General features: G+C 42.9%; 2 pseudogenes; one reads left to right on the forward strand and one right to left on the reverse strand.

Annotated features, from left to right (window-relative positions):
- LOC110558982 (laminin subunit beta-4-like) overlaps window positions 1-26,815 on the forward strand; it is a 124,939-nt pseudogene that overhangs the window by 70,920 nt on the left and 27,204 nt on the right.
- LOC110558981 (small ribosomal subunit protein eS7-like) lies at window positions 15,438-16,424 on the reverse strand (annotated as a pseudogene).

Here is a 26,815-nt window from a genome sequence, read left to right on the forward strand (position 1 = left end):
GTCATAGTTCTCGCTCACTCATAAATGAAAGCCAAATGAACTTTGATCTGGTAAGCATAAAATCCAAAAAGAGCAAATTAAAAAGTGTAAATATGTCTATTTGTTCATGGCCTGTCTCCCTAACATCTCGAAACAAAACCAACAGCAGCAACAGCATTAAAACCTTTTCCAAGTCGTAGGGTTTATAAATGTAGCTAATTATTCTGTATGCTGCTCCCCCCTCCCCCTGGGCGTGTGTAACATCTTCTAAAGGATTCCAAATTGTTTTCTGCTCTGCAGTCCAGAGACATAATGAACTGATCAGATCTTTTAGAGATGGGTTGATGAACAGACCTGTCAGGAAGGTTAGGGGTTTTCCCAGACCCATGAGTTATACTTATAGACAGGGGGGGAAAAAATGTTCTTCCTGCCTAGCTCACAATCCACACAAATGGGAGAGAGCCATGCTGACATTGTTCGGTTCCAAGACCATTCCTAGAGAACCAAAATCAACTCCGTGCAGTACCCTAACCGTTATAGGTGAGGTGCATAGATGAGGACGGGGAGACTGCTTCCTGTCTCCTCCGTCTGACATTCTTTGATTCCTTCCTGTCTTGTCCACAGCTGGCTGGGCTATCAAGTTCACAGTCAACACCCCTGGAGGAAACACACGCTGTACAGGAAAGAAGCCACAGGGAGCACCTCCGGCCTTTGCCTTACCAGAGACTACCAGGTGCGCCTGGGACTCTACCTCAACCGTGGAGGTCTCTGATAAAGACCAAGGATGAAGAAACGAGGAGGTACAGTATCAGCAGAGATGTCGCATTCACTGTGTACTTACTACGAGCCATACCGCCCTTTGTAGTCAGTATTACATTGTAGCGCTGCTACAGCTCAGCGAAGCAGTTTGTGTCTTTATCAGATGTGCAGGGAATTAAGAAGCCATTTTCCAGCACACAGCAGATCCAGGATTGCAGCCCAGATATGGCCTAACTCTAACTTCCTTTTCCGTTCCTCTGACATCACTGAAATGTGAGCAACGCTACAAACCTGAAACAGTCAGTTGACTCTGCAGCTTAGAGTCGAGGTGGGGAGAGTTACTGATGATGAGGCCACCCATTTTGCCTCATCAGAGATGATAGAAAAATGGAAAGGAGAGCCTGTTGGCAGAAGCATGAGAGTGAGGTAGGAAGTACCTGTCCCAAAAGGTCTCCAAGGGTTTCCAAGACTGCAGTGCAGCACAATCATGGTAGAGCCCCATAGGAGCCATGAATGTGTCATCAAAACGCTGCCCAGCCCGAGTGCTGGGAGAGACGCCAGCCTTGCTTGAGCTCCACGGTGAAGCCCTTCACAGCTAGCGGGGAATGCTGCAGGTAGCTGCTTAGGCAGCATCATTGTACTTTCATCACTGAACTTTTGTACTGTTTCTCTAAACACAGAATTATGGTGCTTCCCACACCAGTCCAGTGAAAGCCAGATGTGCCGTACTCCATAGACCTCTGTTTGTTTCAGCCTTTAGAAGGAGAGTCCCATGCTCATTCCCAAATCCTGGTTGATTCTGTAAGTATCCCCACAGAATTCTATTATAGTGCTACTTTCGGACTCTAGTGGGATGTTTCTTGAATAATGGAAATGTATCTGTTTAATTATTCCAACCACCAAATAGCTAACATAAAATGCATACTACAGCATGCCCTAGTAATGGCCTAGAGTGTTTTATTCATGGATAACATTCAAATCTCTTGGCTAAAATTGCATTTTTGAATGTTTGTGGAAATATTATTTAATTGTCATGCTAGCCCTAGAAATTTTTGCCAAAACATACTTGGGCCCAGTTTCATATATTACCTATATTTGCTTCTGGAGTGAAAGGCAGGGTTGAGGATTTTCCCAGAGACCTTACTGCTTCAAAGACAAATGTAATCACTGTCTGGCCATTTTTGGACAGTGTGTTAACTCCACCGTTAGTGAGTTATATACTTAAATTTTATACGTTATGCCTCAGAAGTTCAACTTTAACCATCAAACACTTATATCCTTGAGCTCAGTTGTATTTCTGCTTTACAAGATCTTTTAAGGAGGAGGAAGGAAGGAGGGAGGCAGAAGTTGTACTTAGTTACATTGTAGTTTCAAGAACAACAAGTAAATTTTAGTGCATTAAATGTTGCAGTAGATATAATTACATGAAAAAGTATGCAGTTTCTCTGACATTTTCATTTACCTAGGTGAGCTGTTACTTTATCTGTCCATTTTAATCAAACTGGCTCAGGCTTGCAGGCGGAGGACTGTTTGAGAGTTGATGTGAGGTTCTGCTGTACTGTGGTAGAAATTCTCAAGTTACAAATGCAAACCATAATGCTTTTCCTGTCCATAAGCCTATCTTTTCCCCTGAGGAGTGCTGCCCAGGACTGTGCCTATAAACCATCCCATGTGTTACAAAAAGGAAGACAACGCAGTCGAAAAGGTTGAATCCAGGTTGGAGAGATGGCTCAGTGCTTACGAATGCTAACTGCTGTATCACAGGACCAGAGGTCAGATTCCGACACTCACATCCGGCTGTTCACAACCACCTACAGCGTCAGCTCCAAGGGATCTGACTCTCTCTTTGGACTTCTATGAGCAAACAAACACCCACATGTGGACATAAATTAAATAAATGTTAAAAATAAAATTTAGAAATAAGAACAACTAGAAGAGGAGTAAAATAAAGAGAGAATAGGAGAAAACTAACAAAGCTTTAGACCTCTAAGGGATATTATTAATGACAATCATGACACTTAAACTTATTAAAATCCATATCCTAAATATCTCTAATTATGTACATTCCAAGGACTATAGCGTAGTATTATAATAAGTGATTTATTCTCTGAATCGTATGGTCCTGGCATTGTAGCATTCCTGGGTATGAGATACTGTTCTTAGACTAAAATAGTTCTCAGTTCAAGACAAAATATAGACATATATATCACATTATTAAAAAGGTGTTTGATAGATGTGGTAAGTAGATAATTTGAAATTCATTTTATAATATATTCACTGGATTAGTTTTAAAGTAATCATTTTCTTACATCTAGCTGTGGAAAACCCTGGACTATGAATCAAACAAGAGCAGCTTGTCCTGGCCAGCTCTCAAAAGCCCCAGCAGAAGCTCTAGATCTGGGTTTTGGACTGAGACAAATGCATGTGATTTACTGAGAGGAGTGAGGAGCATGAAAAGAGCAAAGAGTCAAGACGCAGCCTCCATTGCAGAGAGAATTCAATCTGGTCCCACAGGGCACTCTGGAGCTTGCATTGCTCCAGAGCTAAGTCTACCTGGAGGCAGGGAAGTAGTTCTACACGTGCCATGTCATTGCCACCTTTGCCACCTCCTCTCTACCTGCAGCCATGTGGCTGGCTGCTATTTTGTAAAGAGGACAGCTACGAGCCTTGAGGACTCGATACCACAACAGCTGCAGGGCAGGAACAACAGCCTACCAGAAAGAGGACCCAGGCTGGGAACCTCACGTCCGTCCACTGTAGTCCCCGACCCAGAATGTCTAGAAGAGGAAAGTCCTTGCACATTTCACTCTTCCATACTCGTGAGCTTAAGAGCATACTACCAACCTCACTGCTTTGGAAAGAGGGAATTGATACAAAACTTGGGTATCCCAAAGTCCGTGTGAGAGTCCCCTGTCACATTACCATTTGCATCTTTCTTAGTTCTCTCTCTATTGCTGTGATAAAATAACAAAAACTACTTGGAGAGAGTGTGGTTTATTTAGCTTTCCTGTCTATCAGGGCAGAAACTCAAGGCAGGAACCCGGAAGCAGGAACTGAAGCAAAGGCCACGGAGGAGTGCTGTTTCCTGGCTTATTCCTTGTAGCTTACTCTACTTATTTTTTGATACAACCCAGGACCACCTGGCCAGGGTGGTGGCACCCTTAGTGGCCTGAGCCTTTTCATAGCAATCAGTGGTAAAAATGCCCATAGACCTGTCCACGGGCCAATCTGATGAAAACATTTTCTCATTTGAGGTTCCTTCTTCCCAGATATCCCTAGTTTGTGTTGTGTTGGCCAAACAAACAAACAAACAAAAAACAAAACAACAACAAAAACCTAATCAGCAATCATCTAAGAGCAGGGCACATGAAAAGAAGACCGAATGATTTTTCAATGCTTGGTGCTCCTCTGCACAACGCCTGCCTTTCATTTGTCTGGCACAGTGAGGCAGTTAAGATTTCACTCCACTCACCTAGATTATAGGATATCTGTTTCCATAAAATGTTGTTAGAATCGAAAGAATGTCAGGCATTCTTTAATATCAACCTGTCATTCTTCTTTTTAAACCCTAGAGCGGATTATACTTGGTAATCGTAAATCTTTAGCTGTTTCTACAAGAAGTGAGTCGTGCGTTGCAGAATCCTTAGCTGACAGGGACCATTGTCATTTGGTCGTCCACGTGCTCATTTCCAGGAGTGGCCAGCTGAGACCTGGTTCACACGCAGAGCTGTCAGTTCAACCCTGGTTGTCCTGCTTTCTCCCCTGTCTTCTGTGTTCCTTCTGCCTGCTTTCTGTTTGAAGAATATGGCCTTTTTAGATTCAATTTAAAGATAAAATGGTATAAATAGAAATATGCTTTATAGAATGAAGTTTTATGAAGCACTTACTATAAGTTAGTTGTAGACACAACTCTGAAAACTCACTCTTTGATGCAAAGATGAAAGAGAACAGCATGGAATGTGTCTTAGTTACTTTTCCTGTTGCTGTGACAAAAAATACCTCGACAAAAGCAACGTAAGGAAAGGAGGGTTTACTCTGCCTCACAGTTCACAGATAGAGTCCCTTATGGTGGAGAGGGTCTGGTGCTAAGAACTTGTGTCCTGTTGTGTCCACAGTCAGGAAGCAGAGAGCAAGGAATACATGTGTGTAACTCCCTTTCCCCAGACTACAGTCCAGGATCCCAGCCCAGGGAATGATGTCACTCACAGAGGGTAAATCTTCCCACCTCGATTAACCTAAACAAAATAACCCCCTGCAAGTATGCCACGGGGCCCATCTCTCAGGTGTTTCTAGATGTCGCCAAATTGACAGGTGAGATTAACCATCACTGGGTATGAGGTCCTGGGGGTTATAGTAGTGCACTAGCACAAAAACAAACAAACAAAAACCTCAGTGTAAATTAGATAGTGGTCTTTGACCCCATCTGATTCAACATCCCAGCGTGATATACCTTCTTGTTACTATAACAAAATGCATGAAAAAGCCAACTCATAGAGAGGAAGGTTTATTTGGTCACGCAGTTTAAAGGGGTCAAGTGTGTGGTTACTCAGCCCTAATATAAGGGGCAGGTAATGAAGCAACCCATCATGGCAAGAAGCTGTGGTGTAATAGTGCCACTTACTTCTCATGGCAAAGTGACAGGCCCCCAACTATCCTCTTTGAAGGCATATTCCCAATGACCAAAAGACACTCCTACATTTCTCAATAGAACTACTAGGAGAACTAATACTTCGATATATAAACCTTTGAGGAACTCTTAAGACCCAGACCATAGCACTCTCATTTTTACTCCATATTTTCTACCATTCTTTGAAATGAAATATATAGTCTCTCAGTCCATTTCCACATATAACTTCCAAGTAAACTAATATAATGTGCTGATGTTAATAAAAGAAACATAGTTAATAAACAGAGACTATACAGAAACACAAATATACCAGAAGACATAATAAAGTAAAAATATGCTTGTATATGCAAATGCTAAATATGAGACAGCCATAGAGGCAGGTGTATTACAAACATGTTGATGTGTTTAAAATCGTGGACTTATTCTCTAATGTTAGTACTGTCCAGGCTTTTTTTTCCTCTCATGCATGTTCAATGGAATGTTTAAAAGCTGTAGGAGACATGAGATCATTTTCTGTTTTATGAGGCTCTCTAGCATTTCTGGTCCTCATCCACTAAATGCATAACTCACAACACCCTAGCACTGTGCTGACCAAAACCACACCAATGAATCTTTAAAATGCTCCCTGGTTGAAAGGCCTCCCCTACCAAGAAGCCCTGGGCTTAAAGTCTGGAGATTCAGACAGAGTATAAAAAGAGAAGTTTGGGCTTTATCCAAGTACAGTAGATTATTTGAACAAAGTACCCTGGAAAGGACCATTGTGATGGTCATACAGAGAGCAGGCAGATGAGGAATATAGACGTTGGAAGGTCTGTGGGTACCACTCTAGAAAAGCTACCAAGAGGAACTCTCGTTATCTAGGTGTGCTCTAGTTATACTCTAGACACATTTAGGATGGAGAACTGAGGGAAACCGTAGCTGATGTTGGCTGCATCACTGACCAACAGGGTGGATGATAACGATGCTTTCTCCATTCAGAACTTGCTAGATGACATTATTTAGCAACACAACAAGTTGGAGATGCTACTGATCTAATGCAGCCTTCCCGGCGGGAGAGTCTATACCTGATATGCAGAGAAAGGAAGGCACGTTTGGACAGGACTGGTTTCCAGTGCTTGTGGGATAACCAAAAAGAAACCGGGTCAGTGTAGGTCTGCAGCTACCCACAGGCACGTGTGCAAGAGACATAAACTAAAGGGCACCAAGGAAGCAAGGGCACAGTAAAAGGGGGATTATGTGAGAACCCTGAGTAATACAGACATGTGGAAGACAGACATACTTTGTTGGCTTTGAAAGTAAATTGGGGTGGCAAGAAAACAAGTTTCCAAGAAATGTGGTTTTCCAGATGTCAAAGGGGCAGAGACAGGGCAATGGCAGGAGGAACTGTGAGATCGAAAGGTGATTCGTCAGAGGAGAGAGCTGTGAGCATATTTAGAAGTCAGCTGAGAGGAGGGGGTGAAGCAGGTGGTGGGAGAGAGGGCAGCAGGACAACCTTGTGCTGCAGGCCTCCTCTGTAGGTCTGAAGAGTGAAGAAGCACACCCTGCGCTGGAGTTTTGGAGGTGGAAGTCCAAGGCCCTCGCTCTTGCTGGTCTGTCTTCTCAGTGAAGAAGGGTAAGAGGCCACATCCTATGGAAGTTCAGGGCTGGTAACACAACAGGTGGAGATGCTGCAGATCTGATGCAGTCATCCATGAGGGAGAGTCTATGCTTGTGTGTACGAAGGTCCGTGAGGGAAAGGTTGAGAACTGGCTCCAGAAGGCACAAAGGAAAGAGGAGGCCAGGAGGCCAGCTTACATCACTTAATCTTGTTCTCTCTCTCTCTCTCTCTCTCTCTCTGTAGTTGTATTTTACTATACTGTGTTGCAAAAGGCCATTTATTTTATTTACTTATTTACTCTTTGACAATTATGTACAGGTATATACCGATTTTTTTTTCAGTTTTACCCCCTCTCCACTACCTTCTTTTGTTTCCCTCTCTCTCTTGCTGAAATACCTCCTCTCAGCAAGCCCCTTCCACTCTGATGCTTCACTTTGTTTCACCGAGAAACATTGTCCAAACCATGACTGCTTCATTCACAAGCAGCCGAGCTCAAGTCCCAGCCAGGCATGGTGGCACATCTGTAAGCACTTGGGTAGCTAAGGCAGCTAAGGTCACAAGGTCAAAGCCAGCCTACACTACCCAACAAGGCCCAGTCTCAAAGAACCAAAAATAATCAGAACAAAGCAAAAGGCAAATATATTGCTAAGTAAAAATATATTTAAAAAAAAATCAATAAGAAAGTTTATTTTCTTTGCCACGGTGGATTAATAACTGTAAACACCTGAAGATTGTAACTGAAGATTAAGTAACTGAAGATCATAGAATCATAAAATTCCCAGACAATTTGAAAGACGGGGCTGAGTGTCCTTTTGACAGCCACTCTCCTGGGTTCGGTTGTTTACACAGTGAGACTCTTAGACAGCAGAGTTTGAACAGGCATCTTTTCTCATTATCTCAAAAGCCTGACCTCATTTCTCACACCAGTTCACTGGGGGATTTCTGTGGTGAGCAGGATGTAGCTGAGTATGAGCTGCAAAACTGTGTTGAAATGGCCTTGGGGGCGGGGCCTCAAGTTCTCCCAGCTGTGTGTGAAAGGTTCTCAGTCAGCATGTCCGCACAGCTGCACAATGGGGCCCTGGGTGAGTGTCCTTCTGAATGGCTCTACTGAGGTACTGTGAGCCCAGCCGATGCTTTTTGGGATGTGAGCTAACAGATCAATTTTAGCATCTGCTCCAAACAGCAGCCTACCCATCAGCCAATAGTTAGATGCCCAAAGCTGCCATGGTAGAACCAGACTTTGCTGCAGAAATTGGAGTGAGCCTCCTGGGGCAATGGTCCAAAACACGTATTTGGAATCGTAGAATTTGGGGGCTAGGATGAACTCTAACCAAGGTATTTTTCTCTTAATAAGTAATGGTATGAGCGTCCAAAAACATTACATAATCTGCCATTCACTTAGCTGTAGTCCTGCTGAGATTTGGAACTGAATAATTCTTTGTGTGGGGGGAGAGGAGTTTACCTGTGCATCATAGGGTTTTTGCCTCATCCATGTCCTACATGTGAGCAGCATTCTCCTCAAATTGTGACATTCAAAAAACGTGTCCTAACTTCGTCAAATGTCTCCTAAAAAGTGAACTGAGCCTGAAATTGAGAAACAGTGCTATCCACCGACAGCTTTTTTGAAGGCCAACTCATGAAATGTATGGAATAAAAGTGATAGAGAACTGCTTTCAGTATGCGTTAGTTTTTAGCCATTTAATGAATTCCTGAAAGAAATAACTTAAAAAGCAGGACGTGTTTATTTTGGCCTATGGTTTCAGTCCACAGTTGGCTGGTTCCATATTGTGGGGTACACGGGGCGGGGGGAGCTTGGATGAAACAGACCAAAATGACATAAGGGTGACATGGAACACGACTACTTGTTTTGTGGTGGCCAGGAAGCAGAGAGGCAAGAAAGGAGCCAGGAGGAAGTTAGACCCTTCTGAAACACACCCTGTTAGTATAATGTTCTTAAGGAATGTATACAATTTCCCCTTGCTCATTCAAATACTGATTTCTCTACCCCCGTGTCTGGTTTTGATGCTGACATTGCATTGTGATGCTTATTCTAAGCATCACCTGTCTCAAGTTTCTGTAAACATTGCACCATTTGTTCTCTGTATTTCCAATAAAACAGTCAATGCTGAGCAATGGAGAAAATAGGGTGGACATCCTGGTCTGGAGGGGAGGAGAAAGAGGGAGTGGGAGGAGAGATTTGAGGGGAGAAGACCTGGATACACAAGGAGAGTTGAACCGGACCTAAGATATGACTAAAAGCAAGTATAATGTAGGAAACCTGAATGGGAGGAAGCTATGTGGGCTTGGAGGTTTAGGATGGACTAATTGTTGCCCAGCATTGTGCTCTAGGTTAATTAAGTAAATTCTAGTCTCTGTGTAGTGAGTTGGGTAAGCAGCTGATTCAGGAATATCTGCTGTTTAAGTAAAAGATAAATCAATATTAAATATTAATAATCGATAACAACACCCTAGTGTTTATTTCCTCCAGCCAAACCTCACTTCCTAAGTTCTACCATCTCCCCAAACTGTCATCAAATTATAAATCAAATGGATTAATCCACTGATGAAGTCCAAGACTCACAATCCTATCACTTCCCCAAATCCCTACCTTTTAAAAAAGTTGCCATGGGAACCAAGACTACAACACGTAAGCCTATGTCAGGTCCTTCAAATGTATACCATCAGTGTGTGCTTCTGCCCGCACACACATCTGCAACTGAAGGCATAATGACTCCAAGAGTAACATCGGAGTACTCGGTTATTTAAAGCAACTTATGTTAAGCCTTTCATTAGCTTTGTTCGGCAGTGCTGACAGAGCACTTACCATGTGCCAGATGCTGTTCTAAGTAGTTTTGCCTACACTACAGCTCAGTGTTCCCACATGTACATCCTGAGTTATCCCCAATGAAGGAGACATGAGCTACGCCACTAAGGATCAAGATACCTTCTCTGCCTTTTCCTCACCAATATCTTTCTTCCTCTGACCCTGGCAGCCTGCCAGTGTCACCGTCCGGGTGCAGTCGAGCCAAGTTGCAGCCCACATGGAGGCCAGCATCACCATAAATCTCATGTTGTGGGATATTGCCGGGACAGGTGCTCAGCTGAAGTTGCAGTTTGGGGCATCATGGCTGTCACGGTATGTGGCAAGAAGAAGGAGGAGGAGAAGGAGAAGAAAGGAAACGTGGTGGTTCACACAGTGTTGTGTTTTAAAGGCAGGTAAGGGGATGTGGAAGGTTTTAAAGGGGGGATATTGGGAATTTGACTAATATACTCTTATCCAAACTCTATGTATATGAAATATCCTGAAATGTTTCCTGCCATCCTTCATTCATGATGAACAGACTTTACAGACTTCTATTAGGGACTTGTAAGGAGTAAGCAAAGCAACCCATGCTTCTGAAAGTTATAGTGTAGCGTGATCGGAAGAGTCCCAGGAAACATGGAAACACTGAGAAGTGAATTGGGCATATACTCTAGCTTTCCATCCTAACCTGTAAACTCAAGGTCTAGACAGCCTCATCCAACCACTAGAATGGGAGATCAAGAAAGGGACAAGGCTGTCACCACAAAAAATATCTCTGCCACTGGATATATCACCTTTTCTGATGTCAGGGTCACCAACAGCCTTGCAACTAATTTTATACGACATCCATTAACAAGGGCTGATGTGGAACTCCAACTCCCATTGAAAATTCAGTTCCCATGGCTTTCACAATCTATGCAGTTAGCTCTCGGTCCACAATGGAAACATTAATAAGAATATTGCTCCCCAAACAGATATCAACCTGGGGAGCCATGAAACCTGCAGTCCAGTTAATCTTCTGTCAAGTACAAGTGATATCTTTTCAATCATGGTCCGCAAAGGTGGCTCCTTCCTAGCCTGTGAGTGGGCTTGGCTGACTACTGAGCAAACAGTACTTAACTAGGTCATTATTGCTACTACCTACATCTGCTACCTCTCCTGCCTCCTCCTCCTATTCTTCTTCCTCCTTTCTAAGTTATAAAGTGTTTAGGATACACAAACAGATGGACTTAAAGAACAACTATAGCCCTGTCAAATAGCCATCACGTCTTTTTACAAGGAAGATGAGCCCAGGGAATTGAGCAATGCCACAGAAGAGGACTGAGTCTCTTCCACCTCATACAGGAAAAAGGGAAACCTGGACACCCTGAGAAAGGTTCTTATGCCTTTACCACCTCCAGGTTACACTTTGACCCACCACATAGATATGGAAACTTAAGTCATTGAAGATGTATTGCTTGTTCAGTTTCTTTGCCCAAACTAACATAAAGCTCAGCTGTCCATGACCTGCTATTGATTGAATGAATCGGTGACTCATTAGTTACCAAACATTAGCCTGGTCCTCATCAATGCCAGGCTTTGTTCTAAGCACATATCAAACCCACTCTGTTGACTTGAGTTATGACTACGACTCCAGAATCAGAGCTAGAGTAGTTTCATCATGCCACTTGCCCCGCCCCAGGACAACCCTCTTTGCTTTATGCGGCATGCCATGCCACCATCACCCCCAAGGCTCTAAGAACATGACATGTGACTGAATAACTGGTCAGTGCTCCTGCCACAGAGAGGTGACAGGCCACCGTTGTGAGCAGTGCCTGGGGTTCCCAGCTGCTGCCCTTGCCCTTGTCATGGGTTTGCTGAACCTTGCTGTCCAGACACAGAGACATGCTCTACACTGTGAAGGGCATAGAATTCATGAGCATTTTTTCATTTTAAAGTTTTTAATTTGCTCCTGCACGAGGTCAATCCTCTGATTGAACACCATCAAGCCTCCTTTTAGTTGAGCATTAATTCCTTTTTGTACATCTAAGGCATGAGCTACAATGGCTAAAAGGTTATTCAGGGTCTGAGCAGTCTGCACAGTATGACTCCTGGCTAATGCCGCGGTGGTAGCTCCAACAGCCGCCAATGAGATGGCAGTAACAATGGCGGCTGTAATTTCAAGATCCCTTTTCTGTCCGTAGAGAGTCATAGCGTGAGGGGCATCAACGGGCACAGGCACCCAGCGAGGCATGCGAGTAACCAGCTAGTAAATTTACTAGCATTCTGGCATTGGGCAAAAAAGCAAGTATCATTACCACAATTACTTGGCTCTATCTGGTTAATAATGAATAAAAATGGGGGATATAGACAAACAGGTGTGGGCTTATAGGAAATATTATGAGAAGCCTTAACCCCCTCGTTGGAACATCCTGCATCAGTTCTAGAACTAGCAGTGGTGGTGTCCGAGGTCTGAGTAGGTTCAAGAGACCATTGCCCACAGGGGCGAGACGTGCTCCATGTAAATTGACTAACTCCATGTTTTCCTCCACTTTTGAAAGTCATTTAAGGTTCTTAAATTATTTTTTTCCCTTTTTTTTTAATTTTTCATCAATTACACTTTATTCATTCTGCATCCCCCCATAAGCCCCTCCCTCCTCCCCTCCCAATCCCACCCTCCATCCTCCCTCTGCATGCATGCCACTCCCCAATTCCACTGATAGGGGAAGCTCTCCTCTCCTTTCTGATCTTAGTCCATCAGTTCACATCAAAAGTGGCTGCATTGTCCTCTACTATGGCCTGGTAAGGCTGCTCCCCCTCAGGAGGAGGTGACTAAAGAGGAGGCTAGTCAGTTCATGTCAGAGGCAGTCCCTCTTCACATTACTATGTAACCCAATTGATACCCTATGGCAAATCGCTCAACTTGGCTGTCAATGAAAGTATGCTGGACTTTGAGTCACTAGCATACAACATGAGAATTTTTCCTGTGCTGCAAATCTGTCTAAACAATTATCTAGCTATATTTTAGGTAATTGGACTGGAGAATTCGATACTACGATGGAGCAGCTGAGAGTGGCCATTGTCACGGTAAATTTTACCAGAGTGGACGCAGGACTAGCCACAGGATTATCATCATGGATTGCTGCAGCCATGAATCATCTGAAGGAATGGGCGGGCATGGGAGCGTTAGCAGGCCTTCTGGTGTTGGTCTCCTTGGTTTGCCTGTGGTATATATGCAAGATTAGAGTCTCACAACAGCGTAATGCAGCCATGACCATTCAGGCCTTTACAGCCATTGAAGCAGGACAGTCTCCCCAAGCATGGTTGGCTACCATAAAAAGCTAAAATGTTACGCTCAGGATGCGAGGCTAAGCACTGCACTCAGGGTCAGCCGCTTTGGACCCAGAGAAGAGCATGTCTGATTGCATGCAGGTTGATGCCCCAGGTCCCGCCTCTGAGAAAAAGGTATCGGACGGGTCTGATGCTCTTTGGGTGGATGACACCTAAATGAACATCGGTACAAAGTCCCAATTTATTTCTAATATCAGAGATCAGACCTCTATTCTTGCCTGATGCGTCTAAAAAAAAAGGGGGAACTGTAGAGAGCTGCGTAATGCCGCGCCTTAAATATGGAGCTGGTTTCCACCTTCCACCTTCCCGATGGTGAGTGCTCTCTGTCACGAACAACTCCACACTTGGCTAAGGCTGAGGATCTGGCTTGTTTCCATGTATGTGGACCTATCTGCATTGCCCATGTGGCATGCTGGGGCTGGCTACCCAGAGGCTATTTAAGCTGTGGGCTGGCTTTCCCCAGGGTCAGATGATTGTTCAAGGTTCCTGAATAAACTGCATTGAAAAAAAAAAGTTTTTAAATTTTTGTTCTTATTTCACAATGGAAGATCTTTGAGTGAAGGCACAACAGTGTTTAAGTGTAGAATGATGGCTGTGGGTGGGAAGGTTATCATTCTACCCACCCTTTAAAAATCATCCTGTGAGTCAGAAAATGTCTGATTAAATCAGTAAAGAACTCATGTCTTCCCATTGCACCTATATTGCCAGATATGACACATTTATCACAAAGGGGTATTATGCTGAGCTTTAAAGGCATATCTTAGAGACTTTCATTATACTTCTACAAGTTTGTATCGAGTGATTGCACATCTAAAATACTGAGTTTTTTAAAAACACTGTCCTAAAGCATACAAAGCCACACTGGCTAACGCATGCACTGTTCCTGGGAACACTTAAGTAGAAAGGAAATTGCCTTGACGAGTACATTGAAAGTTATTATGACAATCCTTCTCTTGGACAGTCCTGTCATCCTTGCCTGTGTCCAGATGTTCCCTCAAACAATTAGTATTTTGTTCACTCCTGTAAGCACAATTCTTGGAGCTTAGATAAAACCTGTTGTGCTCAAGGTTATACAGGCATGGAGCTTCGTTTTCTTTCATCTCACACTACAATATGGAAGCGATCACATGATCATTTGTGTGCCTTGGGCAGGTGTGGAGAGCAGAACCAAGGTTACTGCTCAGAAGGCACAGCCACCTCAGTGACTGCTTACTTAGCAAAAGCTTTGAATCACTGAAAACCTAGTGACAGTTACAGACTCATTCGCCTGGATTAGAATTGTCAGGCTGTAGAAAACTGACCAGGTGAGAAAAAGTCACATTTAGTCATTCCATATTAGTAATCGCATATTAAATGGGGTCTACTTGATTTACTCACATTAAGAAGATGCGGCAATGTTGTTTTCTTTAATAAGAGTTACCGGTATAATCATAAATCATTGGACCGACTCTCTTGGTTGTTACTTCTGAGGTTAATTACAATGTGATTTTAGTTAATTCTTTGTTCTTCCTTTTCTGTAAGCACAGTTCGGCTTGGTTGGTCAGTCTTAGAGACTAAGAGTATTCTAAGTAGATGGACTAAATGTAGACTAAATGTAACCACCATTTGGGCCCTCAAACTGCCTTGAGGTTGGGAGGCAGAGCGTTGGAACATTCGCTACCATGCTAGCAGAAATACGGCAGAGCTCAAACTCTGAAATCCTCTTCGTGTCTTTATTCAGACCCCCTCTCAAGCTGTTTGGCACTATCGCCTCATTCATACCTGTTCATCTGTACATATGTTCATCCGTAGCGTGGACAGAAACTGTGATTCCCCATGGAGAATGGACTTAGGTCAGCTTTTGCTCCTCAGATCCAGAAGACTGACTCCAGTTCCGTAAAGACCTAGAAATCACTTGCCCCAATTCCGTAGTTTTTAAAGACAGACTAGAGCCCATTCTTAACCAAAGGCTTTATAGATCTAAATAATCTTTTATCTTAGTTAGAGTATCTACTGCTGTGATAAAACAGCATGACCAAAAGCAACTTGGGGAAGAAGGGGTTTATCTCAGCTTACTGCTCAGTTTCATTGTCCATTATCAAAAAAAAAAGTTACAGCAAGAAGGCGGGAACCATGGAAGAGCGCTGCTCACTGACTTGCTCCTCATGGCTTGCTCAGCCTACTTTCTTATATCGCCTAGGGCCACCAGCCCAGGAGTGGCACTGCCCACACCGAGGCTTCCCACATCAATTATCAATCAAGAAAATGTACCACAGGCTTCCAACAGGCTAATCTGGTGAGGACATTTTCTTTCTTTTTTTCTTTCTTTCTTCTAAGAATGACATTTTATTCAGTCATTTTCTTTACAGCTGAAACTCTGGGAATTCAAAATTAACATCCTTGCCTGTGAGCTTCTTATACACACCAGAAAAAGTTTCCATGTTGCGTTCCACATTGTTCTGCTGGGCTTTGTCTAGATGAACTGTGGGAAGCCAAAGTTCATTCTCAAGCTGTGTGCGTGGACAGCTGCTTGCTTGGCAAGCTGCCCTGTTATTGAGTATTCAGTGAAAAACGTGTTTTCGCCCTGGCCTTTACCTTGAAACAGAAATATGCCGGTGTTTTTGCCAGGTTTCTTTAACTTGTCTGTGAGACCTTGGACCATATCCGCCATGCAGGAGTGTGCTCTAAGAAAACAAGTTTGACTGTTCCATGAACCCCATCCTTGTACTGATGGAAATTGTTTTGCTTGTCTTTAAAAAGGAGCTGTTGAATAAACTCGGGGCTTCAGTATTAACTGAATTCCCTCTGGAAACTATCCTAAATTTTCTTTCTCTTTCTTTTAACCTGTAATTTCTTAATCTCCACTCTCTCTGTCATGTCCTGAATTACCTAAGGCCATTTCTGGCAGTGAATCTTTATGAGCCGGCTACCATCCAGAGTCACATGGATCCTCTTACCCACAATTTCACTTGGGGAGACCAAGTTGTGAGGGTGTGGCTTCTGGGTGCTTTTGCTTCTTTTTCATACGGCTTTTCAGAGGTGGCTTGGGCAGAACCATCCTCTGAGTTATGAAGACTACATGCTTCCCACTAAATGTTTTCTCCAATTCAGGAACTAACTGGACTTGATATTCTGGAAATATTTCAGCTGAAGAACCAGTACAAAAATTATAATAGCTCTCCAACCACCATCTACTTCAATTTTCTTGGCCATGGTGATGTTGAGTTCCCACAACTGCACCTTGAGATCTGAGTTCATGTCCAGCGTGAGCAGTGCCTGAAAGATGCCAGACTCAAATTTTCTGACTTGTCGCCATTGGGCTTCACAATCTTGATGCTCGAGATGGACATGGCTTCATCCTTAAACGGTGTGCCAGAGTGCTGGCTTAGAAAGAGACTTAGCTCTCAAAAGTCCAGAACATTTTCTTAGTTGCTAAAATGCTACTAACTGTGTCAAGTTGACATAAAACTAACCAGCACACCTTTCTGTTTTCTCAGTGAATAACAGGTTTAAAATGAATACTTTGTTTAATTTTGAACTCCTACTTTTCCTTGAAGTTGTTCCCAGAGAAGCCCAATCACCTACCCTTAGAGCCTCAGTCTATACCCCAAAACTCCACACCAAATGCCCACCCTCCATTTTCTTCTCTCTTCTTTCAGGTGTTCAGTGTGAAGAATGTGCTCCTGGGTTCTATGACAACACAAGAGTTTCGAGAGCACCCTGTCAGGCCTGTCTGCAACAACATAGATATAACAGACCCAGAGTCCTGTAGCCAGGTAACCAGAATCACAGATGTCTGCACCACACTCGGGGCCTGAGCTGCCAGTCCTGCAAACCAGGTCACTTTGGATCTGCCCTCAATCTAACCTGCAAGTCCGTGAAGCTCCCAAGGTTGATACTGTGGTTGCTGAGTGGCAGCTTGTAAATGTGTGTTAACTTTCCCAGGCCTGACTGGCCTTCAACAAGATACTGTTGATACTTTATTTCCCCAAGGATCAAAGGCCCACCAATAAAGAGTGAGAGTTCCAGCTTAAGCTTTTCCTACCTTAGTTTTCTTTAGGCCCCTCTGCACCTGGGAAGTCAGGTTCCATACACAGTAAAAAACAGACACAAACCACCCATCACTATTTCACACATATAGTCACAGGCAAGACCCAAGAAACAATTGTTAATCAGAAGTTAAACTCGACAAGAATGAAAATAAATAGGTGACTCCTGATGCACAATACGGTTTTTAATGGAGCTGTCATCACCCATGGCAATAACTAGGCTACCTTCTTCAGACCAGCATGGATGGCTTCTAAAAAGCCTGGGCCACGAAGCACATCATCACTGTTCAATACGGTTAGCATTGTGATAGTCAGTCAGACAAGGACACAGAAAAATTTTACATACTATAAAATTACTCATTTGTAGAAAAATTGTTCAGTAGTTTTGTTTTGTTTTTCCTTAATAAGTGTATTTGTCAATATTTTTCATATGGAAAGAGATGGGAAGAAGACAAATACAACAATATGAAATTTTACAAAAAGTCAAATCAATTTTACAGGAATGCAGATTTATTGAAATCAAAACACTAAGAAACTGGAGTCTTGGGGCTGGAGAGATGGCTCGGTGGTTAAGAGCACTGTCTGTTCTTCCAAAGGGCCCGGATTCAATTCCCAGCACTCAAATGACAGCTCACAATTATCTGTAATGTCAATTCCAAGGAATCTGACACCTTCACATTAATGCACATAAAACAAAAACAAATAAATTATTTTTAAAAGAAAGGAAGGAAGGGAAAGAAAGAAAGAAAGAAAGAAAGAAAGGAAGGAAGGAAGGAAGGAAGGAAGGAAGGAAGGAAGGAAGGAAGGAAGGAAGAAAGAAAAAAAGAAAGAAAGAAACTGGAGTTTTAGCCATATGTGGTAGCGTACACCACATAATCCCAGCACTAAGGCAGGCAGAGGCAGGCAGATCTCTGTGAGTTTGAGGCTAGCCTGGTCTACAAAGTGAGTCAGGACAGGCAAGGCTACACAAAGATACCCTGTCTTGAAAAAACAAAAACAGAAAGAAAGAAAGAAAGAAAGAAAGAAAGAAAGAAAGAAAGAAAGAAAGAAAGAAAGAGAGAGAAAGAAAGAAAGAAGAAAGAACTGGAGTCAAACCAGGCTTGGTATTGCACACCTAGAACCCTAGGAAAGTGAGGCAGGAAGAACTGGATGTTAGCCTGAGCTACAAAATGAGGCCTGCTCTCCAAAACAAATAAATACAACTTCTAGAGTAATTTTAATTGGCAAGTATGAGAGTCATCTCTAACCTCAATTTCACTTGTTATCCAAAGGTAAAATCTTATATAAGTAATTTTTTTTAAAGACTGGATCTTCCTATGGAGTCCAAACTGGCCTGGAACCTAACTTAGCCTCCCAAGTGCCAAGACTGCAGGAACACACCATCCTGCTCTACCAAAGATGGCTCTTCTACATGGACTGTGTTTGACCTTCCCATTCTTTTGCTCCAGCCCTCTCCAACCAACCCATACAAACACACCTTACCCCCTTTTCAAAAGCACAAACATTTTAAAATAATGAAACACATTGTAAGATTATGAAGATAGTACAAAGAAAATGAGCAGCACACCCACTTTCCCCTGTTATTAGCATCTTAGATTGGATGGGATATTCGCCACAATGATAACCTAATATTTTATTGTTAAGGTGTATTAACTAACTAACTTTCATCATTTTCTCAGATTGCTTTGGTTTTTACCCAAAGCTCTTCACAACAGCTTATCATGTCTTTTAAGCCTTCCTCATTTTTCATAATTGTCACAAGGTTTCAGAATATCTGTAGAACGTCCTTCACCTAAAATAATGTTTTTCTCATTAGCCTAAGGTTCTAGGATGTGAGAAGATGATCAGGGACCCATTTTATCATATGAGACTAATATGACTAACTACTGACCGTGAATCACTTACAGCCGTGTTTGGACAGTTGCTCTTTTCCTCCCTCCGTACTGCACTTTTGGAAAGGGAAGTCACTATACACAAGCCACACTTACAGAGCAAAGCGTTTTAGCGGCCTTCTCGAAGGCATCATATCTGGTCTTTGGGGATTCTTTTGTCCTGGAAATATGTCTGTTATCCCCCATTTATTATATATCACATATATGATATTTGCATCAGTATGAACTCATGGGCATTTGTACTAAATTGCTTATAATGGCCTAACGCTATTTTGTCTCTGAAATGATTCAGACTTTTGCGATGAGAAATTTTCTTAGTGTCCTTCTTTCATACTCCTGTCTCACAGGATTCTTCAAGATTCCTCAGTTTACAGATAGGGAAAAATGGACTCACACATTTCTGGCCCCACTTTTATAATAAGTCACAGACCTAACAAATGTTGGTTCCTCTACTGGAGAATGGTGTGAAAAGCCAAGATAGGGGTGCTGTATGATCATACTCACCTGGCGTGTTCTGCTGTACTCTGTATCTGCAGCCACCAACCACAGAGCAGGCAGATTGGCTTCCAAACAAATATTTGGCTTCTTAACTCACACAAAACTTATAATATTTGTGATATCACTGTCTGGCATGCTTCTTAGACTTCTGGGAAAGCATATTTGTAGTAGCACGCAACGTACAGCTCAACCATGGAGGCCAAGAACAGCCTATGACCTTGACAGTCAGGTAGCATTAATTTAACTAAAACCCCCTCACCACAAGTCTGCTTTGAGTTCTTTGGTCCATGGGGGAATCCCTTGAGGAAGGTTGTTTTCTACAATCAGGGAACACTTTCATTTGAGTACAGAGAGGACATATGGCTAATTACATTCCCAGCTGTTTAAAAAACTCCAGATAAATATCTCCCTGTCAGCCAGGAGGTGGTCTCTAGTGCATTTCCACAGAGAGATCCAACTGTGCCGTCCAATATTTTGGTCAACGGTTGGGGAAAGAAGTTTCTCAAACTTTCAGATGTTCCAAAACTATAAGCTGGTATGTTAAAGATGGAACACGAGGCCGGGTAGCCTAACAGGCCCTCCTGTCGGCTGGAAACACCCAGAAATGGAAACAGGATAAAAGTAAAGTTATATAATTAGGTGTTAAAAATCATTTGCATAGGCTGGGAGTAATTACTTGGCACCAGCTCATGTGAAAATAGCTGAGGATTTCCACTGTGTGAAGCTGCAAGTGAGCCAGCAGTGAGGAGGGCTGCCAGAGAAGTGATGCCTGCCCAGGCTGGAGCAGGGGCCTTGCTGTGATCAGCTCCAGGACATCGCCATCCCAACCCTGCCTTTACCAGCTGCACAACTCCAGGATCATTAGCGTCGTTTCTGAGCAACATAACGTTTTTATAGTATTTTTGAAGTTTTGGTTAAGCGTTCACCAACGTGGTTGTAGGGTATAGGGTGATATTGTGGTTCACAGTTATTGATCATAATCACGGTAATTAGCATATCTATACATCCGTCCTCTCTCCTTTGTGTTAAAAGCATTCAAAAGCCTCTCCAGTAGCTATGTTCAAATATCTAATAGATATGCTCATCTATTTTGCCACTTATCTATCGTCATCCTACCGTTTTATAGAATATATGAGAACATATTCCTCCTCTCATGCTGTATTTTTGTATTCTATCCTTCCCTCCCTGCGACTTCCCCAGCTGACACTATTGTACTCTGTGTTTGTCTAAGATGAACAATTCTACACATAAACGAGAATATAGACAAATTTGTCTTTCTTCTAAATACCACATTGTTAACAGAACCTGAACATTTTAAAGTGTGTGTCTTAAAAGAAGACAACTTGAATAATGGATAGAACTGTGCAATTGTAATGAGGGCCTAAAGCAGTGGTTCTCAACCTTCCTAATTCCTTTAATTCAGTTCTTCTTCATGTTGTGGTGACCCCCAACCATACAATTATTTTCATTGCTACTTCATGACCGTGATTTTGCCACTGTTCTGAATCATACTGTAAATATCTGATATGTGATCCCCAAAATAATCAGAGGGGATGGGCCCAAAGCACAGAAGTGAAGGTGAGCAAAAATGGCCACGTGTAGTTGGGGAATAAGGAGGCTGCCTATTTTGTCCAGTTCCACAAGAAAGGACTCAGAACTATGGGAACCAGTTGCAAGGAGGCAGATTGAGTGTGAGGACAGGAAAGCACTGCCCAGCCATCAACAGCAACCATCATTAGCACACACCTCAGGAGTCACAACCTCTTAGAGTTCCCTCTACTTGAGCAGGCATGAGTGGGAATGTTCGGGATGAATAGAAGCTTGGTAGATGGAGTCATTTTATGAATCTAGCTACCTGTTGACGGGAAGAATACTTAAAGAGTTGATGTTTAAGCCTATTTAGTCAAATATAGTTTAAAAGTCCTGCAATAGTGACTTATTGTTGACTTTTCTTTCATTATTCTCCAACCTTTTCAGTTTTCAGAAAAGTAAATCAAGAACACAAATGAGAAGGTACAGTAGCAGTCAACCTTTGGTCAAAAGCACAAATATCACAAAGTGTTAATTATAAAGTTTTTAAAAAAAAGTCATTTTGTAGAACAAAACACTAGCCCGGTTGCTAAAGTTACACCATGTAGTCTACAACAGAAACATCACTTGCCAGAGTGATTGGTGGGTGTAGACCACGCCTTTGGCCTGTGCCCCACTGTCAATGGTGGGGGAACTCCCATCGCTGTGGAGTTAGTTAAAGAATGTGGCCTGTTTCCCAGTGTGTGTTTTGTTTTCATTTACATCTGTGTATGTTTCCTAGTCTGGGGCCACCTGTCCCTGAACAGCTGGAAGCAGGCGGTATGGTCAAGGACTCTAAGCCAAAACACATTAACTGGTGATCCTTGATCCTTCCAGAGGTGGCTGCTGGCCGTGGGAATCATCCTTCTTCAATTTTTGCACAACTATGTTCTGACCCACTGGAGAAAAACTGTTTCCTATGAAAATGCATTGAGGGGTTTTTGTTTGTTTGTTTTTCTTTTTCAGACCATGAAGCTGGTCAATTCATCACCCACACTGTTCTCACAGCTTACAGGTCAGTGTCCATGCAAACCAGGTCATGGCAGGACACGCTGCAGTGAGCATGAGGAAAACTGTTACAGCAATCCATCTGGAAGATGCATCCCTAAGAAATGGAATGCTAAAGCCCCAAGCACAGTCATTTGGCTTTACCATGGGCCTGCTAGGAAAACAAACAAACAAACAAACAAATAGGAATTTCATTTTTATTTGATTATTTTTAAAGCAACGTGCACTCAGAAAATACACACAGCTTAATTCTAGTTTTGAAAACAAGATTTTTACAATCATGTAAAAAGGCCTTTTTTCAACATTAAAACTATTAGCCTGTGCTAAATGTTAGCCTTTGTTAAAATTCCTCTGAGTTACTACAACAGGAGGCATCTAAGGTCATGATTGATTGTACCTAAATTTCTGCTATGTGGAAGCCTGTGGAGGAAAAGTGACCCCTCTGAACAGAAGCAAGACCTCCTGCCTGATCACATAGTTACTTGTTTATTGACAGATATTCGCAGAACCCCTGCTGGGTCCTGCGGATGCTGCAAGGTGACCCTCTGTCTTCTCGGATCTGCGGTCCATGCCTTTCAGCCACGTGTGAGTGCTGTTTGGAGGACTGAGAACAGCCCTGCCCACTCCACCACTCTGCAATTAGGGATGCATTCGGCATCCATGCTGCCCAGTGTAAAAGCCACTTGTCACATGTAAACATCTATCACTTAGAATATGGGTATTACAAGTGAGGGGTGAAGTTGTGCCTTTCTGAATTTTACTCTTTTTTTTTTTTTTTTTAATGCAGTTTATTCAGGAACCTTGAACAATCCTCGGACCCTGGGGAAAGCCAGCCCACAGCTTAAATAGCCTCTGGGTAGCCAACCCAGGCGTGCCACGTGGGCAATGCAGATAGGTCCACATACATGGAAGCAAGCCAGATCCTCAGCCTTAGCCAAATGTGGAATTGTTCGTGACAGAGAGCACTCACCATCGGGAAGGTGGAAGGCAGAAACCAGCTCCATCTTTAAGGCATAGCATTCCGCAGCTCTCTACAGTTCCCCCTTTTTGTTTTAGACGCATCAGGCACGAGTAGAGGTCTGATCTCTGATATTAGAAATAAATTGGGACTTTGTACCGATGTTCATTTAGGTGTCATCCACCCAAAGAGCATCAGACCCGTCCGATACCTTTTTCTCAGAGGCGGGACCTGGGACATCAACCCGCATGCGATCAGACATGCTATGTGGGGCTGGTGAGATGGTTCAGTGGATCAAAATGCCTCAGTGGATAGAGCCTGGTGGCCTGTGTTTGATACCCAGAGCCCACAGAGTAGAAGGAGAGATAACTGACTCACACAGGTTGTTTTCCGACCTCTGTACATGTACCATAGCACTTGTGTTTACACAGATAATATGAAAAAAAGATTGCACCGTATTAGAACAGCACTAATTGATTCTAGAAGACACAATTTTTACATATCAATTTAAGATGTGCTTTTAAAGAAAGTCAGTGGAAAGAGGTACCAAATATGGCAGGACTGTACATCACCGTGGCTCTGCCATTGTCTCCTATAGAAAGGTGCACTTCTGGCCATATAAACGTGCACTTGCCCTATTCCACTATATGTTTTCCACTTAATTATTTTCTCTAGGTCACGCTTACCTCCGTTTTCTATATATAACTGGCTGTTTTAAAACCAGGAAGGAAAAGCCAGCAAGATGGCTCAGTGAGTATAGGTCCTTGCTGCCAACCTTGACAGCTTGAGCTCAGCCCTTGGAACCCACGTGGGGGGAAGAGAGCTGACTCCCACAAGCTGTCCTCTGGCCACCGCGTAAGCACTATGGTGTACACACATATACACGCCCACTAAAAGTATAATAAATTTATGAGCAACCAGGGAGTAGGGGTTGGGTGATATATTACTTGTCTAGCATGTAGGAAAAAAAATTTAAAACATTTCTAAAGGGAAGAACATTGGCTCTTATAAATCAAAGTCTGTTAGCCTCTTTCCTTGTGTCCCTCTGACATTTTAATAATCTTACTTTATACAAATGGCTTCATCTGTTGGTGAAGCCAGGGGAGATTTTGCAAATTCTCGGCTTGCACTGCAGAGCCCACCTAGCTCCCGGGTAATAGCAGCTGTGGGCAGAGCTTGGCCTGTAACTGTGGTGTGATGTAACACTGCCCTCCAAGAGTCCCCTGGAGACCCCTGAACCAATCTGCATGTTCCATGACATCCAGTGGAACCCAGTGTGTTAACCAGCTTTTACTACAATTGCCATTATTGGCTATAATTTCAGGGATCGTATCTGTCATTCATAATTGGCATTGTTTGCAAGCTCTCTGGTGCCTTTTAAATCACATGTGTATTGCACTGAGTCTAGAAGAAGAAGCTAGAAATTCCTGAGCTTTTAGAGTTGTGACAACATCATAGCTCTCTCTCTATGTTGGCCAGGAACCTGCTCAGTCAAATTGCTCAGCTCTTTTCTTTCATTAATTCAAAGACAAAGTTCCTTTTCCCGTATCCCAAAGAACAAAGTAAGCATACACAATGGAAAACAGCAGGAGTTGGCACCCCCAGGCAGCATTTTCAGTGTGGTCATGGGCCGTCTTAGTCCTGCTATGATGGCCACTATTAAATCCACATGCCTCACTCAAACACATAAAAAACTCCACACCCACATGTACAAACCGCATTTGATTTCTCTATATAGAAGCTATGATTTGATTGGCTGATAGACTATAGAGGGGCAGGTTGTATTTTAATGGTCTCACACGGATCTCTGAAATCATATTGGCTTTAAATCGTTGCCTTAGAAACATGAATTGGAGCAAATCCCAGGAGAGGGAGAAAGGGTTGATTTTTAAAGTAGGAACACACAGATTGGGAAACAGTCTCAGCTTCTTTACTTTCTTTTTCATCCTTTTTGTGACTGCAACAAGGAAGGAGCCCAGGAGTCTATATGTGTTCCAGACACTGGCATGTGCCCCTGCCAGGGCGGTGTCGGCAGCCGCTGATGCAATCGCTGCATCCGGATCACGGCCGGGGATTCCCTGCATGTCTTCAATGTCACTTGTGCTTTGATCAGCGGGTCCATTCCCTGTCTTCCCTCTCCACAGCAATGCGAAGGTTAATTGGGATGGCTGCTAACAGAGAAAATAAAAGAGAGACCCTGCCTGGCCACGAGGTAGACTGCAGAGGCCTCAGAGAGAGTATATCTAGCATAGAGAAGATTTTGAAAACAACCTGTTTTTGTTGTTGTTGTTTTGTTTTCTGTTTTTTGTTTTAATCTGGGGAACTGTTGAAAGTCAAAGATTTGTATGAGTTTGTGAGGTAAGATTTGTACTCAAGGAATAAATAAGCCAACTCCTGGTTGACCTTTGACTTCTACTGAATTTTTACATCCTTGACCTTCAACTTAGAAATGTACTTATGCTGACTTTGAGAATTGGTCGTTGTTTAGCTATTAACCAGGCCTTTTTTATTTTTATTTTTTTCCATGTGTATGTGGTATGGGTACAGGTTATGGATATGTGTACGCATTCACATAGAAGACAGATTGAGACATGTATTCGCGTATGCAAGCATATGTGTCCATGTGCATGTGGAAGACAGAGACTGACTTCAGATGTTTTTGCAGTTGCTCTCCACTTCAGTTGTGGAGGTGTCTTGCTGAGACCAGAATTTGCCCATTTGAGAAGTCTAGCTAGCTACTTTGTCCTAGGGATCTCCTGATTTTAGAAGTAAGGCAGATTGCTGCACCCATCCAGCGTCTGTATTGATAACTAGAGGTCCAAATCCCATTTGTGAGTTTAAATGGCAAGCCACTGCTTCTACTGAACTTGTAAACTGGCTTTTCTTGGACTTGTAAGCTGGCTTTTAATTGTGTTTATTGTATCTTCTTGCCCAGTTAAGATTACATGGTTTTTGTTGTTGTTGTTGTTTTTTGTTTTTTGTTTTTTTTTCAGATGCTATTGAATTTTCCAAAAGTACGACCATTTGAAGGTAAATGGTGGGGACCGGATGCATAACAGTGGTAGTGTGCTTCTTAGCATGAACCTCAGTACTCTAAAGACAATACAAACATTAAAGACAGAAGGTTTACTGTGAAGCCCTGCCCCAGCAGAGCTGAAAGCCATGCTATTGATTTGCAGCCATCAAGCTCTGAACACACACCATTTCACCCGTGACACGGGAAACTAGTACCTTCCCATACAAATGGTATATTTTCAATGATACACACAAGGAAAATTTGCCAAATCTTCCCAGAGTCTTCATTTATTTAGAAGCAATGCATTACTTGCTGAGTCAGACCATGGATGGCCGTTCTTTCAGAATGTAATGTCATTTTTACTTCCCAGTACCAAATTCACTTTCACTCACCAGTCTTCTCTCACGATTACATTGGTTGCCCCGAGCCTGGGTGCTGGTAAACAGGTCAGCCCACAGGTCACATCCAGCACAGTACATGTTCTTGTAGATGAGGTTCTGATGAAACACAACCATGCTACAGTGACAACCCCCTGTGGCTGCTCTCCTCTGCTGTAGCAGAGTGGCCAAGCGGTGACAGACACTAGGAATCCTGAATCGAAAGGAATCCCGAATCGAATTTTGCCAACCTCCACCAAGCAAAAACTAGGATGACTTGTAAATATTTTTTCCTTGGTAGAGACAGAGTCTAGCTGGGCACTGTGGCTCACACCTGTGATCCCAGCATTCTGGGAGGCAGAGGCAGGTGGATC

Source organism: Meriones unguiculatus, chromosome 1 (genome assembly GCF_030254825.1).
Source record: "Meriones unguiculatus strain TT.TT164.6M chromosome 1, Bangor_MerUng_6.1, whole genome shotgun sequence".
NCBI lineage: Eukaryota > Metazoa > Chordata > Mammalia > Rodentia > Muridae > Meriones > Meriones unguiculatus.